Source organism: Lepisma saccharinum, chromosome 14, assembly GCF_977018435.1.
Source record: "Lepisma saccharinum chromosome 14, izLepSacc3.1, whole genome shotgun sequence".
Classification (NCBI taxonomy): domain Eukaryota; kingdom Metazoa; phylum Arthropoda; class Insecta; order Zygentoma; family Lepismatidae; genus Lepisma; species Lepisma saccharinum.
In genome coordinates, this window is record NC_139242.1 from 19,168,858 (window position 1) to 19,187,688 (window position 18,831).

The window sequence follows — 18,831 nt, forward strand, 5'->3', positions numbered from 1 at the left end:
AGGGAGGAAACGCAAGTAAGGTACTTGGGATCCTTCCTACATTACGTCTGGACAAGGAGGGCAAATAAGATGAGGGACGGGAGTGAAAGTGCCTGAGAACGGTGTGCAGAAATCTTATTGCTGACAATACAATAACTAGTGATATCAGTGTAAAATTATGAAGGAAAAGGAACTTAGGTTGATAGATTGTAGTGAGAGAAGAACCCACAATTAATATGAAATATAAAGTTGAACATGTGATGACATAAGGAGAGGGGATATGAAAAGAAATCTTCGTTGATGTATGGAAACGTGCGTACAGCCGCAAAGGCTCATACTGAAATAAACCTATATTCTATTCTATAACGTCGCTTCGGACTGTGTCAGTTATTTGCAAGAAATTCACCGAACTCTTTTGGTCACACGGGAACATGTAGGTATTGCGTGAATGTTTAGAAATGTTCCGAAATATGGAAATAATATGTAAAAATAACTAAAATATGTAAAATATGACCCAAAACCTAATATACGAGGGTCACTATATATATTTTGAGCCTAACAATGAAAAACCGGAATTTGGCATTGAAAACTGCTTTATTGTTTTTCGAAGTATTCTCCTTTATGGTCAATACACTTTTGCATTCGTTCGAATCATTTGTCAAAGCAGTTTTTCCAATCTTCTTGACACACCTCCATAATATGGTTTTTGAGCGCATCAAATGCGTCTTCCGCCGACGAAAATCGTTGTCCACGCAATTTATTCTTGACATTCGGGAACAAGAAGAAGTCATTGGGTGCCAAATCAGGACTGTACGGCGAATGACCCATCAATTCGATTTTTTGACTGTTCATAAAGTCGGTTGTTAGACGAGATGTGTGACAGCTGGCATTGTCTTGATGAAGAATGATCCGACGGCGTTTGTTTGTTTTCCGTATTTGACCGAAGACCTCTGGCAAACAAATTGTTGTGTACCATTCAGAGTTGACCGTTCTACGTTCCTCTAAAGGCACAGTTGCCACATGACCAGTTTTCCCGAAAAAACAGGCGACCATTTGTTTCGATGTGCTTCGAGCGCGAACAACTTTTGTTGGATTGGGTTCATCTTGAAACACCCATACAGTCGACTGCTGTTTACGTTCCGGCTCATATGCATATATCCATGATTCTTCACCTGTTACAATCTTATATACGTCTTTTGAAGCACCACGATTGTATTTATTGAGCATTTGTTTGCACCAATTGACGCGAGCGTCTTTTTGAGTTTTTGTCAAATCGTGTGGGATCCAACGAGCTTTCTCACAGCTAAATGATCATGTAATATTTTATATATGCTGGTGGAACTAATGCCTATGGTTGCCTCAATCTTACAGTATGTCACATGACGGTCTTGCAGTATTAGGTTTTGCACAGCATCAATGTTTTCTTGAACAACAACTGATTTTGGACGACCTTCGCGAATCTCGTCGGTGAGCGAATGGCGGCGACGATTAAATTCGTTATACCAGCGTTTCACAGTGGCAAAGGATGGGACTTCATCGCCAAATGTGGAAGTAAGTTTATCGATGCACTCTTATCTTGATGATCCACGTCGAAAATCGTAAAAAATCATCCCACGAAAATGTTCACGAGTTAATTCCATTTTATTGTTGTCGCGCAATCTCCAAGGCAACATAAACAACACAAATGAAGCTATTGACAAAACATTTGAAGTACGTTATGGTCAATAATGCCAGACGATTCCGTGCAAACGTCAAATAGCGCCTAACTTCAATCAGTGTTGCCAAGGCTCAAAATATAAATAGTGACCCTCGTATGTACAACTATGAAAAATAAAAACTGAATATTTCGAGTCTACATGACATGATGCGCAAAGATTATACAAAATATAACTGATTTCAGCTTCATACACAAATATGTATTTAGATACAAATCCGTTCCCTGGCATATTTATTATCTAAATGTCACATAGAAATCCATGTGTCTGGACTTTATGGAATAGCGACCGGTGCAACTTGGGATGGAATATCATGCCTCCTCGGCGGCAAAGCAGTAACCTCGTAGCCTTGTAAAAGGGGATCCCGGGTTTGATACCCGCTAGAGGCACATAGTACTTCGGATCTAACTTCAAACTGTAGTTCCACTTCCGACTAACCAAAACTCAGGTTGACACTTTAGTAAGATAAGATATGGTGTGTGATTGGCTCTTATTCGTTTATCCCGCCGCAACCGAATTGCGCACACTTTTGATCCAGGAATGCGCACAGATCTCACTGATCTGTTTTGCGGACAGATTTTGATCCAACGTTGCCACTTTGATAGCTTTAAAGTCTGTGCGCAAAATTCTTTTTTTCTTTAGACAAGAAGAGAGAGAGAAATTAGAAATAAAATAGTAAATCTCTTAAGGATTAAATAAAAAATATAATTTGACCAGTAAATGTAGCAAGTCAAGATACAATTTTCATAACAATTTACATAATACAGTAAGTCACTATTGATGTCTTCAAGATACAATTTTCATACCAATTTACTCAAACTCAAAAGTTAGGTTAGGTTAATGACTGCTCGTGACCTTCGGTATAAATACGGAGATACACCGACCATTACATTCTAATCCACCAATCAGGTTCATCCTCTATGCCTATCTAATGCCACCCTTCCAGCAAAAACACGTGTAAGTCCACACACACACACACACACACACACACACACAAACACAACAGAAGTGAGAAGGCCTTGAGAACATTTTACATCTGACAACATCGCCTCAGTTTTTTGTGCGCAATCCTGTACATTGTGACAACTTGTCAACGGCTTATCACATACCACTGATAAAACCGGAAAAGTGTGCGCAATCCGGCTGTAGCTGTTTATCCTCATCGTAGCGAATAACCTTGAGAAGCAGAATGACAATGAAATAATAAAAAATTGAAATAGAAGAATCGACATGCTGTTGAGAAAACGATCTGATTATCAAAAACCTTATGATTAGGGGAGAGCGGGTGTTCTCGAATATATTGCTATATTTATAGTTTAAAAATATGCAATAACTGGAAGCAAATTATGAGCAGCTTGTGAGAAATTTAAGAACAGAAGTAATCTTGTACGGGTTACACTCTGCCGCACCAAGGGAGTTGGTTGTAACCTGAGTGGGGCAAGTTGTAACATTCTCCTTCACAGATGAACGCAGAGTAATATCTGAATATACAGGGTGTCCCAATAAAATATACACACTTTGAATGATTATAACGACAGTACTTATTAAGATACAGTTCACTTTCAAAATTCCAAATAATTTGCACACACGAATAATTTTCTTTGTCAAACTGATGACCGTTGTCGTCTAGGCACTGCTGGAATGTCGAAGCAATGGAATCGCAAACATCAAGAATAATTTCGTTTGGAATTTGGGCGCGTTTTCGTTCATGGCTGTCTTCAATTCGACGACTCTTGCCGGTTTTGTACCCTGAACTTTATCTTTTATGCATCCCATTACAAAAAGACTAGTGGCGCGAAGTCTGGTGAAAGTGAAAGGTAGGTATTCTTCGGTACCCCTTTGAACAATCCATCTGTTCGGCGTATTTTGCCAAGTACCACTCACAAAATTGCACTCTCAGGTCTGAATCATCTGCATTGAGAGCATGGACTCTTCTTGGAATATTACTCTCCCAATTCCAGTGCTTCAAAATAGAATGGACACTTGATTTTGATGATCCTGTTAACGTGTGTATACATTTTTATGGGACACCCTGTAGATGACAAAACACAAAATATATAAACTTTTAGTTATTTCCGTGACTGCACATCAAAGTGAAGCGAGACAACAGATATGAGACATTTTATAGCAACGTGTAAGAATACCTAACGTAAAAATATAATTTTAGGTGAAAGGGGAAATTTTATGGAAAATACGGAAATTTTAGGAAAATTTGAAGTTGTCCGACTTCTATTTTTGTTTTACTTGGATGCCTGCATTGGTATTTGATTTCTATTATACCTAATTCATAGGGGGGGGGGTGCATAATAAATTACACAATGAATAAGAGTTATTGCGCTAAAGCAGATCAAATTTTCAGTATATGTCACTGCGTCTGTCGCTTCTCACTTGACACATCGGCCTGAAAGCATCCTTTGGGGGACAGCAGTATTGTCGCAATTGAATTGAATCGGATTAATTTGCTGTTTTAAGTCCACTTCATACACAGAAAGTCTAATCTGGACTGGACCTTCAGTTTAAAGTGGGATCCGAACCACTGTGAAATATGCCTCCAACGGGTATTGAACCCGTGCCGCAATTTAAACAGCTTAGGGTATGAAAGCACAAATCCACCCATAAAAATAACAAAAAGACTGACTGAACGATCGTAAGTCACGTTCGTGTGCATCTGGGGGGAAAAGGGAGGGTGAATCGGTGGCCAATAAAGAGCGTCATTACAGCAGAAGACAGCGAAAAGGAAAGAGAGGCATTCTGGGTGAAAATAGGTCTACGGGACATGAAAATGACGGGGAACCGAGATACTGAACCCCCCACCCCCTTTCAGGATGCAGCAGATGGCAGAGCGGCGAGGAGGCAGCTATAATTTGGGACAAATTCAGATGATAAATCAGGGCGTAGCTGCTATTCTCAACCCTTCTGAAGAGGCTACTTCGTACGGAACCACATTTGCGCAGACTAAAAGATTGGGGAGAATTGAGTTTACAATGTTGGCAGGTCCTCGCAGCAACAACGTTCCATTAGGGAACTTTCGGACAGAAGCTACAGAAGACACGCCTTACTTCGCAACCAACCTTCAGAAATAAATGCAACCTTTTGTACCGTAGCGCCACTATCTGCACATGTCAATGGATCATATTAGTGTGACTTCATGAGTCCAAACAAAGCTACCATGTTTCTTTTTTCCCCCAAGCTATTGAAATTTCCATCGGAAGGGGTAGCTTTAATTATTGTGACATCAGTTATGAAGCAAAATTGTGATGCTTATCCTACATTAATGTAAAGATGGGATTTCGGAAAATATGTCTATATATAACACATTCCTTACAGATGAGAACGTAAAGAATAAATGGAGTAGGAAATCGAGTAATGCGAAAGCTCCTAACAACATCCGATTCGGAATCGCAGCCAATGGGTGCCGCCGCTTCAGTCACGTGAGGCTCCTGGTTTCGCATCATCCATAGCGGCAGCCTGACAAGACATGAGATCGGGTGAGCTTCGGGTCTGCTTCGGCTGTGCTCGGAACTGGAATGTCTAGATTTTGTATAAAAATGCATGATTTTCTTACTCCTGTTATTCTCTATCTTAGTCTCTGTAACGTACGATATGTATAGCTATAGACGTATTCTCCGAAATCTCATCTTTACATTGATGTACGATACACATCACAATTTTGTTTCATAACTGCTGTCACAATAATTAAAGCTACCCCTTCCGATGGAAAATTCAATGGATTTGAATAGATGAAAAACACGTTTCCTCTTTGTTTAGACTCAACACGTGCTCCGTCGTCTTCTGTGACGTCACCACTATACGTAGTGGAACCACAAGCAAAACAACCTGCGCAGACCCGCGACTCCTGTGCACGGTACTCCCGCGAGGAGGGGAGGGGGAGAGTGGACCATGCTTCCTTATGGCCCGAGGTGGAGGGAAGAAGGGAAAGCTGCGCGGGGACTTTTCGTCCAAGGTTTTTTTGACGTATCTTTTCACCAATTTGCTCCTTTTCGAGGTGTTAGAAAAATGCTTTAAAATTTGTTTAGCGCATCGGTAATGCATCGAGATCAAAGTGACGTCTATGGAGAGACGTTCGCATGCCATTGCACATTATTTTAATCGGATACATCCATGAAGAGCTGTGCATTATGAATGGTTGTCGCGAACAATTTACAGTGTGACGCTTCCATTGAATTAAAAGTCCTTCACAGTGACAAGGCTAATGTTTATGTTCATAAGGAAGTTCATAAACAGAATATTGGATGCTTTTTATCTGATAACTCATTTTCGACAGATCAAATGGTTAGTGCTGGTAAGTTAATGGTGTAGGGTGCTGTGTGGAACACGATTGGTTAGTCAATTTTCCATCAACGGAACCTTAAATGCTTAGGGCTACTTGGATTTGTTAAATAAACAGTTTTTTTCATCCTTGCTTATGGAAGAAGGTACTTTTTACAGAGTTTTTTCAATAGGGAAGAACACCAGAACACTTATGGGAACGTTATGAACCAGTTTTTGTCCAAAGTTAGTTATCAGATGACAAGGGTCACATATTCTGTTTATAAACTTCCTTATGAACATAAACATTAGCCTTGTCACTGTGAAGGACTTTTAATTCAATGGAAGCGTCACACTGTAAATTGTTCGCGACAACCATTCATAATGCACAGCTCTTCGTGGATGTATCCGATTAAAATAATGTGCAATGGCATGCGAACGTCTCTCCATAGACGTCACTTTGATCTCGATGCATTACCGAAGCGCTAAACAAATTTTAAGGCATTTTTCTAACACCTCGAAAAGGAGCAAATTGGTACAAGAATTCAGTCATAACTTTTTACTGGTTGAAGATACGTCGAAAAAACCTTCACCATTGCATTTCTCGTGAAATTCTAGCCCATTTTGATATGTCGCACGACCCCCTTCCCATTTAAAATTCTGAAGTTAAATTCAAGATGGCGGACATCAAGATGGCCACTGACCGTGTGGGTGGCGTCAATGTGGTTCCCTCTTGGCCTGATAACGATTGGTCATCACCATTTCCATGTTGCGCGATGCAGTGCCCTTGTACTGGGGGTGTTAAGTGACTTATTGAGCCACCCTGTATAATGAACACTGTTGCACATCGGAAATGAAAAGAAACACTGATATAGAAACATTTTTTAAACCTTCTGTAATTCTTGATTTTAACCTTTAACATATTTTGATGGAATGATTTGAATCATTTTACTTCACTTTTAGCTAATCGCGAAGATTCAACAGGTTCTATTAATTGTATATTTTGATAATGTATTAATATTCATATTGTGATTACATGAGAGACACTAAAGAAATATAAATCTGATTTTTTTTTCAGACTTTTGAAAAAAAATGTTTATTGGTCCTGAGTATATTGTATGCCCTAGGCTTTACACTCACGGTCATGGGCGCCCGTAGGGGGGGAGGCAGAGGGACTCTTGCTCCCCTGACATTTCTGGAAAGAGTTAATGTAATTCGAATGGTGAAATTGTAGATATAGTTTATGACAAAAAGTATTGTTTTCTGTGACTTACAGGTCGTTTGTTACAGCAACTCTTATTATTATTATTATTTGAAATACGGTTACTCTTAAGCTTACAGTCTATTTACACTAACTATAAAAAACAGCGTTTTGTCCTACATGAATTAATGTTAAGTAGGCTATACAGTTATGCAAATTGTATATAGATACACAGAAAATGGAAATTACAAATGTATATATTTTTTTAGAAAAGCATAAGTAGTAGTAGTGGTAATAGTAATGTAATAATAATAATAATAATAATAATAATAAAAAGTGTCTATGGCTCCGCGCCCCTCCCCCCCTCACCTGAGAGAAAATCCTACGGACTCCCTTACCTACGGTCGACCCTGCTTTGCACTTCGGAAAGCTGCCTTTGGAGAATATGAAAAGTAAATTGTGATTCGTTACTTTTTTGTTGCTCACCTATCGTAGAAAAAGTAATTCTGTCAGCCATAAAAGTAAGTTCAAGAAACTAAGTTAAGCTCCTTGTCGAGAAAACACATTCCCCACCCTCCACCCTCCCCTTTAGCATAACCTATAATATGTTTTCCGAGGTTAATTGCCCGAGGGAAGATAGCACAGAGAAATGTGAATTCATTTGTCCCAAGCCACTTCTCTCCTACTCCATTTCTATAAAACAGTGCATTAATATTATGAGATATTAATTTGCATAACCCATTAACTTCTTCCCTTCGTCATCCACAGGAAGATAATGATCTCCGGCTGTCATAAATTAGATGAGGGCAAAAGTAATTAATTAGAACTGCGTCTCCCTTTTTGCACCCACCCACCGGCCAAGAAAGGGCCTTTAACCGCGCTAGTGACATCCAGCGGAGAGATGCCGCAACTAATCAGGGATGTGACATCGTCGGATTGTGACAGTGTTGCCAAGGTAGGTCGTATTTTTCAGGAATTGTGTACAGATGTTTGTTTGTTCTTAAAATTGCATTGTAGGCAGTTTTCAGACAGAAGCGACAAGCGACATGAGGGATTCACACCGAAAGAGACCAGCGATAAGCTACATAGTCTCTCCTCCTTCTCTCTCTCTCTCTCTCTCTCTTTCTCGCCGTATTCTCTACCTCTATCTTTTCCCTCTCTCTACATTCTCACCCTTTTCACCCTCTTCTATTTCTTCCTCTCTCGCCTTATTCGCAATCTCTTTTTTTCTGTCTCTTTCTCGACTTAATTCTCTTTCTCTCTTTTTCCTCCTTTCTCATTTCTCGCCCTATTCACTATCACTCTTTTTCTTCCGATCCCTCCTTACTCGTCCTATTCACTATCTCTCATTTCCTTTCTTTCTCGACTTCTCCTCTTTTTGTCCTCTTTCTCGCCCTATTTTCTATATTTTTCTTCCTCTCTTTTCCTCGCCCTGTTCTCTATTTCTCTTTTCTTCCTTCCTTCCTCTTTTTTTCTCGCGCTATTAACTGTCTCTCTTTTCTCTCCCTATTTTTTAAATTTTTCTTCTGTCTCCTTTCGTAGCTCTTTTCTAATAGTGTCTCTTTACTTCTGTCTCTCATATTTCTCTTTGTGAGTCATTCTTCCTCTGTAATCGATTCTGAAAATTCCTATGTGTGTATGTGAGTGCGAGAGACAGAGAGAGAGAGAGAGAGAGAGAGAGAGAGAGAGAGAGATAGGGAGAGAGAGTGAGAGATAGAGATAGAGTGAGTGAGAGATAGGGGGAGAGAGTGAGAGATAGAGAAGGAGAGAGTGTGTGTGAGAGAGAAGAGAGAGTGAGTGAGAGAGAGAGAAGAGAGAGTGAGAGAGATAGAGAGAGAGAGAGAGAGAGAGTTTTGCTGTACTATAAATATTCTAATGTAGATTACTGTGTAAAGAGTTAAATGGATTTCGCTGCCATCCAGCAGATGGTACAGAGCACATCCAGATTGCGACAAACGCTAAAACTAATTACTAAGAGCTCTAAACGTGGCCCTGCTAACTTAACCACATATGCGTTATAAGACCTAAGCGGAATTGTAGGTTAGTGATTGTTAGGTTAGGAGAGCCCGGTTTTGAGCTCTTAGCATTTAGTTCTAGCGTTTGGTAGCAGCTGGATGTGAGCCGCACCATACACGCCATCCAACTACCGTAAGAAAAGGAGCATCGCTGTTTTTAAAGTATTAACAGCCATTACATTACTACCCTAATTAATGCAATTTTAATGATTCAGTTATGTATGGTGCGCTCAAGTGTAATTTATAATCATTATCTATGCATGACAAAATATTCAAATTTAATTACAAACTGTTGTTTTCTGTTTATTTTTAAATTAACAGACTTAAATTTTAACGGTAGAGAGAGAGAGAGAGAGAGAGAGAGAGAGAGAGAGAGAGAGAGAGAGAGAGAGAGAGAGAGAGAGAGAGAGAGATAGAGAGAGATAGAGTGAGAGACATAGAGAGAGAGATAGAGAGAGAGTGAGATTGAGATAGAGATATAGAGAGAGTGAGAGAGATAGAGAGAGATAGAGTGAGAGGCATAAAAAGAGAGAGAGAGAGTGAGAGACATAAAGAGAGAGATATAGAGTGAGAGTGAGTGAGAGAGAGAGTGTGAGAGAGACAGATAGAGAGAGAGAGTGAGAGATAGGGAGAGAGAGTGAGTGAGAGATAGGGAGAGAGAGAGTGAGAGAGAGAGAGAGTGAGAGATAGGGAGAGAGATAGAGAAGGGAGTGAGATAGATAGATTGAGAGTTAGCGTGAGAGAGAGAGAGAGAGAGAGAGAGAGAGAGAGAGAGAGAGAGAGAGAGAGAGAAATATAGATAGAGAAAGAGAGTGAGAGAGATAGAGAGAGTGAGAGAGATAGAGAGAGAGATATACTTGGGCGGGCTAGAGACCCCTGGGCCACCCGCTGTCGACGGCACAGCTTGGCAGGGACACATTTTGTACTCCAGGCGACCTGAACGACTGATATTTTTGCTTTTCGTGTCCCTGGTTTTATAAGCAATGGGCGGAAGCATCCGAAAAGAACCAACGTCTTACGTCGACCGTTTCTTTTTGTCCAGGGAGAAGCCTATTGTCTGTTCCTGACACCGGCGCGTTATTAATGACCGTTCGCCGGGTGACGTTGCAGCACCATAACACGTCCCTCCAGCCACAGCAATTAGCGAACGCTTAATTAATCAAAAACCACGGCCGAAGGATCAATCTCCCTGCTTCCGAACACGGCAGCGATAAGTCCCTCTTCGTGGAACCATTTTTACATCCAACCAAGATTCGAATATCAATTTTCGTGGAATGATTAAGACTAGTGAATTCTTCCTAAGCTCTCTCTCTCTCTCGCAGATACAGCTGCCATAATAATTAATGTTAGTTCCTTCTGCAGATTTGACACATTCCACGGCCACCATCTTTGATTTCTCTGTCTTGGAGGGAAAAAAAGACGATCTCGGCTTCTTTCCCCTTTCATTCGATCTATCATTTACCTCTTCTTTTTTTTTGTATTTTCATTATTTTTTACGCTGCTCGGAAGATGGGGAAAAACTATCGACAGAGGGGGTGGGGGGAAAGTTGTTTCTAACCGCAGCAGGGGGGTTTGTGGATGATGGCCGTCATTTATTAACTTAAAAGCACAATGGCATCGACAAGCGTGACACCTCGTGGTCATCATCAATACAAACACAAGATGTCTACTTGGCTGCGAGTCTTTCGTGACGGTTGAGGAGAGCGCTTTGAGGAATGATTGTCAGTTACAGCTCTCCCCCTCCCTTCTCCCGTCACGGCATCCCATTCTGGGGGGAGTTCGTGCAATACCCTATGCCGCCAAATAATAATCATAATGCAGTTACTTGCACTGTGCAAATTAAGCTTTCGGTTGGGGGGTGGGGTTGCCCACTCAGGGACGTATTTCATTTTGGAGGTAGTTTTTCTGGGGGGGGAGTATGCAAATTTGTATGTATGTTACCCAGTCAGTATACTAAACTATTGCCTTGCGGTTCCAAATACCTTAAAACCAAGGGTGCTCCCTTTTAGATATCAGGAAATAGTTCATGAAATTCGAGTGATGAAACTCTAGCGACATTTTATTACAAATAATATTGTTTCTATGATTTACATACTCTCAGTTACAAAGCCAAAGTATTTTCAATGCACTTTAAATTTCATGATTTGTAAAGCAATAATAATAATAATAATAATAATAATTAACTGCCATGTTCAACAATATAACGACAGAACGTTTTCACAAGAATCAAGTTGGCTTCCTTAGCTACAGTGCAGTCGTCGTACTAACAGGTGTGCAATCACAGCGCAGAACGTTTCTTTTTTTTTTTTTTGACAAAATCCTGTTTCGCTACTGGCTGCTTTGTGAAGGGGGAATATTTAAGGTTGTCGGCTCTTGCAAAAGCGGTGGACCTAATTGGCTGTTTGACCGCGAGTTCCTTCGCAGGTAAACGCGGCAACAGAGGGTCACTGCCATAAAGGCGGTCTCCGCGCCGGTTCTTGACCCGGCGGAACTGTGGGTATGCGGAACGGGATTGGGAAGAAAGTATTAATTATCCTGATGTTCGGAACTGAAACAAAATCTCCAGAAAATTTGCTGCTGCGGTGAAAATCTCGAATTGTACCCACCATTTGTCCTTCTAGAATAAAAACAGGTAAATTTCAAGAAATATCAGGCACTTATACTGCAGAAAATATAAAGAATTTTAAAATAAGATCTTTTGAAATTTCTAGGCTGCTTGGCATTGTGAGGAAATCATTTCACGAAGTCGGGATCTGACGTTGATAATTCACACCCCGTCATTTTGAATTATTATTGTTGTCGATCTTTTTGTGCTCTCATTAGTATTACAGTAGGGAAGACCGGGAGGAGTTGCCCATAGGGGCGAGTTGACAAAGTCCATTTTATTCCCACCAGTCAAGTTTGGCAACATTGCACGTTACTGTGAATATGTGTCATCTCTAGAACCAACTCACAACTAAGAAGTTGAGTGTCTTGTTCACAAAGTATCTAGTGCATGACAAATAACATCAATTCTTACTTGCGAAGTAAATTTTCTCAACTCTATATTCTTTCTTACACGTTTTCAAAGTAAGCAAGCACATAGTTTATGCTAAGGCTATCCAGAGGACTATGGTAAATTATACCGATACTACATTCGGATACTTTGTTAAACTGCAATGTTTAGCAGCGGCATGACCAGAAAGTCCAATATGGCGAGCGGGGTGAGTTGACAATAGGAAGGAAGGGGCTAGTTGACAATACTGTAGGCCTATTGAAAAAATTGTTCTTGAATTAATTGTTTCATCAGAAACATCTTAGCATATAGACACATTGTTTGTAATAATATAAATTAGATTAGGATTATAGGACAGTATATTGTATTTGCATGTGGGTAAAAAATTCAGTAAACACTTTTGTAAACGTTTCTTTTTAAAGTTTGGAACATTTATGTCTCATGTTATACTGTTCATTTGAAAACATTTTTGTAATCCGTAATTTTTAACGCAGTATATTGTTTGAAATAAAATATTGCAAACCATGTATGGGGTAGAATTACACATATTGTCAACTGACCCCGCACATATAGTCAACTCACCCCATATATGGGATGAATTGACAATACTCATACGCTTCGACAAAACAAGCAATAACTTTACAAGTTTTAGCATAAAGGTGTAATAAAAATTCACAGTGGTCAAGGAAACTACAGGTATTGCTGGTAACATTTCATCAATAGTAGATAGTAATTTTTAAGAGTTGCAGAAATTTTAACATAAAAAACATGCTCAACTCACCCCGGTCTCCCCTACCCTTTGGCATATAAAACCATGGATGAGAAGTACCACGAAGGACAGTAGATTAAGTGGTCTCTGACTGATTGATATCTGTGCATTGTGAAGTACAAGAAGACAAAATAACTTTAATTTGATTTTGATTTTAAAATCTTGGGTGCGTCAGCACTTAGGCTATTTTGAACCCGTCACATTATACGGGGTCCAGCCCCTTAACGTTACAAATAACAACTCTAACGTTGCTTATCTAAAATCTTAAAATATTCTGACTTCTGTTAAAAGCTGAGGCTGTAAACGGGCACTCAGCACACATAAGGACAAAAAAACAGGACAACACACAGAATTATAATGGCCATGGGGCCAGTCGCCAGAGCCTCGTTAGTCTGCAGTTCAGGGTGTACTATGTGGACGTCAGGTTGACTATTGGGTACACTACGTGGAAGGAGCACCCATTACACCCCAAGACAAAGAAACTGGTCATCAACAAAGTAATAAATGTTTATTGAAAGGAAGCAAGGCAAATCCAGTTTCCATCTAAATAGTAGATTTGAATTTGCATACAGCACCAAAATATTTTAAATTAAATTAGAATTTTATGATTTGTAAAATAATAATACTAAATAATAAAATTTCTGTGACTGGCCCTCGTGAGAAAAAATCCTGCGGACGCCCTTCCTTAAAACATTGGTTCTAACCTAGGTCATTGTCATTTAACCTTAGGATAGCATTTATGTGTGATATGGAAACACTTACTATACAGTAAAACCTCCTTAATTCGGACCCTGACTTCGCTTAATCCAGACAAGCAAAAAAAAAAAAAAATAAGGAAAATTTTTAAATGTGGCTGGAAGTCAACAAGAGAACTCCCCAAAGAAAAGGCATCAACCACTGATGAAATTCTGTTTCCCGCAAACTTTGTACTGAACTGTATAGTGTATTTAGGCCTAAGCCCTTTAAATACACCATAATAAACGTGTTTTGTTGCTATAAACAGAGTTTTAATGCACTTTCTACTGTTCTTTTAGGTTATTTCAGTTAAGGCGAGGAGATACAGTTACACACCATGTGTGCATTTATTTGAATATCGTCGGAATGTGCAATGCTACTGAAGCAAAAACTTGGGGGTACAAGAGAGTATGAATTTCTCCACATGTGGCAGGTCGAAGCGTTTTTCAAAGTTGATTATTAAGCTAGATACGACCTGTAAAAAATATGACGAATAAGAATTTTGGGAATCCCATGTATTCCTTATGGGGAATCAACTTCAACATCAAGTTACGGCTAATCAAATGGGAGTTTCGACTTTCCTGCTGGCCAATCACTTCTTCAAACTGTCCCCTTCGCGTTGATATCATTTTCTATTCCATCGGTAGTTTGATATCCCAAGATAACAAATAAAAAAATACTCCCATATACCCAATGCATTTCTCCTTGCAGTGTTGTCAAACCTGGTGTGCATAAAATAGCTAAATTTCACCTTAAATGGACTATCAAGGAGCTAGATTTACGAAGTGCTTCCTAGAGTAATGTTATTTGTCAAAGGGGTGGGGCGCTGCTGTTACCGTTAACTCTAAATTGAAGACAATTTATTCTTAGTTTTCACCATCTAGATCCGGCGGCATCACCCATCTCATGGTCGTACGAAATCGAAAATAAAGGATTCCCTGATAACAATATTATGCCAATTTCACGTCAACACGGCGTTATAAAAAAAGTAGCTGGGGATATAAGAGGGGTGGGGCGATGCAGCCAATATAACAATATCACGTGACGTCCAAAATGTATAACCATGGCAAAGGTTGGTCTATGTGGGTCGGAACCAGTGTGGGTATCATAGTGAGGCACGGGGGCGGGTGCCCCAGTTCACAGTGCGCGAGTGCAAGAAAGAGCGAGATCTGGCTCCAAGAGAGCTAAGTTGGCAACACTGACTCGGAGGGAAAAGCCGGGCGGAGACTGTCCCGCATGTTCTTAATCCGGACTTTCGTTAAATCGGTCAACTTACCCCCCCATTAGTCCGGATTAACGAGGTTTTACTGTATTTACATTCTAAGAAAGCCCAAACTCATACAGGTAAAGAGCTATCGAACTAATAACACCGAAAGCTTATCCGCACTACGCCATGAAAACTTAAGTGGGAAACAGCCTGATGTTGGCTCGATGAGGTTGGTCACTTGCAGAAGGATGGCCTTGCTGTAATTCAGCAGGCTGCATACTTTTCGGAAGGGAAATCTTTCATGACTGGACCATTAATGGTCACCTTTGATTTTTCAATTGCGTTTTTTACATAGTATCCTGTATGCTTTCAATTTAATTATCTTTGAGGGGATAAAAACATTCCTGGCAGAGATAAAAATAATTTTCTTTTGCCGGTGATGAAATTTTACCGTTAATTCGAACACTGGTTACTTGTCTGCAATAGTAATTAGTAGACTATATCTGCATGCATTTTAAAAAATGGGAATCATAAATGTTAAACAGCGGTAACAGATACAGACTACAAATGCATTTTATACATACTGTTCTTTATTTTGCTGTTGCGAGGGAACTATTTTCTTCGCATGAATTTCGAAGGACATTCAGTAACCAGCATTGAGTAATGCCTTGTTTTGTTTTTCTTCTGGTGATATTGCATATAGAGAGTTGGCACCACGTAGAAGTTATTATCGTGGCCGTGCATAAGGGGGGTGGGTTAACGGGTCCAAACCCCTCTCATTGACACAATAAACATTAAATAATCGCATCAACATTTGATCAAGTCACTGTAATATTTTAAATCAATTTGAATATGTAACTTATAGTTTAGTGAGCCACAGACATAATGAATGTTTTTATATTCTTCATGTAAAATGAGTTTCATTTTATTCATATCTTCTTAATAACTGCATCAAATTCATTATGTTAAAAATACACTGTAAAATAGAAATAACTTGCATAAATTTTTAGAAAATAATAAAGACACATATATTTGGATATAAAACTTGAAAAAATCGAAAATAAAAATCGAAATGTATAAAACGAAAAATAATACTGTAATTGTTAATACAATTACTGCACGTCCATATGTACGTACAGTGAGGTATTAGAAATATTAATTCTAAACTGCTGATAATAGAAATAAAATAATAATAATAATAATGCTGTTATTAATCACGCATTTTTAACGTCTCTCAACGGGTTCTTTACGCCCCTTTCTTAATTTTAAGGTGCTGGGGTCTGGAAGTGAAAAATATCTTATAGCCTATTATAGCGGAATGGGTTGGGTATGGTAAGAGGGAGGAAGGGGGGGCATCTCAACAGAAAATCAAATCAGAGACAGGTTACTGGACATAGACAGACAAGAAAAAATAGCAGACTGCCAAACAAAGACCTCAATCAGGGAACAGCTAAGAGTAAGAGAATGGGGGAAAGCGAACTATATCAAGGTTGTGGGAAAAGATGAAAGAGGCGCGCTGGCATGGTTCAGATTAGGGGGATGGAAACAACTAAGAACGAGAAACGAAGCAGGGGAAACGATATGTTATTTGTGCGAGGGGGTGGAGACGGACAAGCATATCCTACTGAACTGCCCTTCTACACGTGACCTAAGGGACAAATGGATGAAAAACTTAACAGGGAGGGAGGTGATAGAAGTGGTAGACGACAGAATAAAGATAAAGGAAGCGGGGCAGCAAGTGGGGAAATACCTGGGAGAAGTAAGAGAACGGCGGGGGAAAGCTATTAGAGAAGGCAGCGAAATGAGTGATCATGCTCCAGACGAGCCATCTTTATATTGTAAGTGTGTGTAAAGTAAAATGTATCGTTTTTTGGTGAGAGTGCAGGAAAAGAGAAGTGGGGATAGGAGGAAGGAAGAAAGACTGGAAGAAGAACTGCCGAGGGAGAGGAAGAATGTATATATAGGGGACAAAGTAAGAGACAGCTTAAAAGAAAACTAAATGTAACAAAATAGTGTAGAAAAATCAAAAATATGTAGTGCGTACAGCCTATGGCTCGCACAAAAAGAAAATAAATCTGTCTGTCTATCTATCTATCTATCTATCTATCTATCTATCTATCTATCTATCTATCTATCTATCTATCTATCTATCTATGTATCTATTTCTGCTGTGCGGAACTCACAAGACAAGGATTAATTTACTTCCATCCTAATTCTTGGTTGATAACAATACGCCCATAGAGGTTGATGCAGAAGGCTCAGGAGAGTGTGTGGGCGAGAATTTTTCTCATCTGAGCCGAAGACAAAATTTACCTAGGGCGGTAGCTTTCTTTGAAATGAACGACCGAACCCACCCTTCACCTCCCTTGCCTCTACCTGAATTCATAAATCCAAGGCATCTTGAGTGGCTAATTATTACAAAGTCCCCTCCTGGCACGAAGCAGGCTCGCAAGATACCAGAATTAGACGTCCAGCGTATTTCATTCAATTAGCCTGGCTCCCGGACAATTTACAGGTAGAGCAAAGACCGGATTCGCACAGAGTTCGCGTAGGAACACAACGCCCACACACCCAGCTATCATCCGATTGTTACTCTCGGGCCTTTCTTTGAAGTTGACTATTGATGCCAAGAGCCTTTGAAGCGCCCTCGTGAAAAAGGGCTCCCACATGCCCTGGATCTCGGACATAATGGAGGTGTTATGATCAACATCACGCTCCGGCCATTTTTATCTCTGAAGGCTAAATCGCACGAGGCTAGATGCTGCTTGGACTATACGGCGTACGGTTCTTTGCGACCAGCCAATGGCAGGAATGCAGCGTTGTACAGTCAGGAAACTGCAGCGCGCAAGTTAAACGCCGTGTTCTGTATTTTTCTTGCGCGCAGGAAGTTTTCATAAAACTCGCAATTTTAAAGTTCATCATAAGATGTGGCAAGACATTTTGAACCTGACTGTCCAAGTCCCATAAATTTCAGTCGCCTACAGCTGGAGTTATCGTTTCTTGAAGAAACATGGGTAACAGCACGTCTCAACACGCGCACACAATGACCCTTCATTTACCTTCCGTCTGTTTTTTGCGTTGCCACCGTGTTGACAGCTGAGTTGTTGTGTCTAGGGAAAACAATGGGTGTTAAATTCGTCTGAATATACAAAATGATCCTTCATTGTCGTGGTCGGTCTCCAACATTGCGAGTCTGAGTCAGTTTAAGTTCTTATGTGCTGCAGTTATGTGATATTATATTCCTGTGTTGAAATATCCATTACATTATTACACTGTACTCATACTATTATGTATGCATTTAAAAAAAAAATGTTGAAAATTGGACACAGCGAATTCTCTCTTCCGCCAGCAGTTTGTTTGGCAACAGCGCAATAGCACTGGCTACGTATTGGCTGAACTCATGTTCCTTCTAAAAGCGTACACCGTATAGTGGTGTGGTACTTTCTCGTCTGCTATACTGAACGCAACTCCAACTGGCGGCTGGGAAACAGCGAATCAGCGATCAGTTGAATTTTCTTCGACTGAAATCGGGCATTTTCGAGTCACAAGGTACCGAACGTTGTTCGCGTGACGAAACAAATGAGCGTTGCAAAGCGCGCGAGAGTCTTCCCGGGCAACGATATTGCCAGCACCAGAAATCAGCGGGGTGTTAATGGTACAACTGCACACGTGATCCTACATGAGGGAGTTTCACACGCAAACACGCAAATAGACAACTGGCAAAAACAGAAGTACGCTTGGCAACGTTGCTTCGGGAGAGCGATGTGTCCACTTCAGCTTTTACTTCGCAACTGAGTCTGTTGACGCCCATCGAGCCACACACCCCCGAAGACGATTGGGGGACAGAAGGGGTCATAAATAGCCGTCAAGTTCAGCCGCCAGTTGGAGCTGCGTTCAGTACAGTTTTCGCCTCACGCGATTCTCGTTGCAGTGCTTGTTGGTAGAC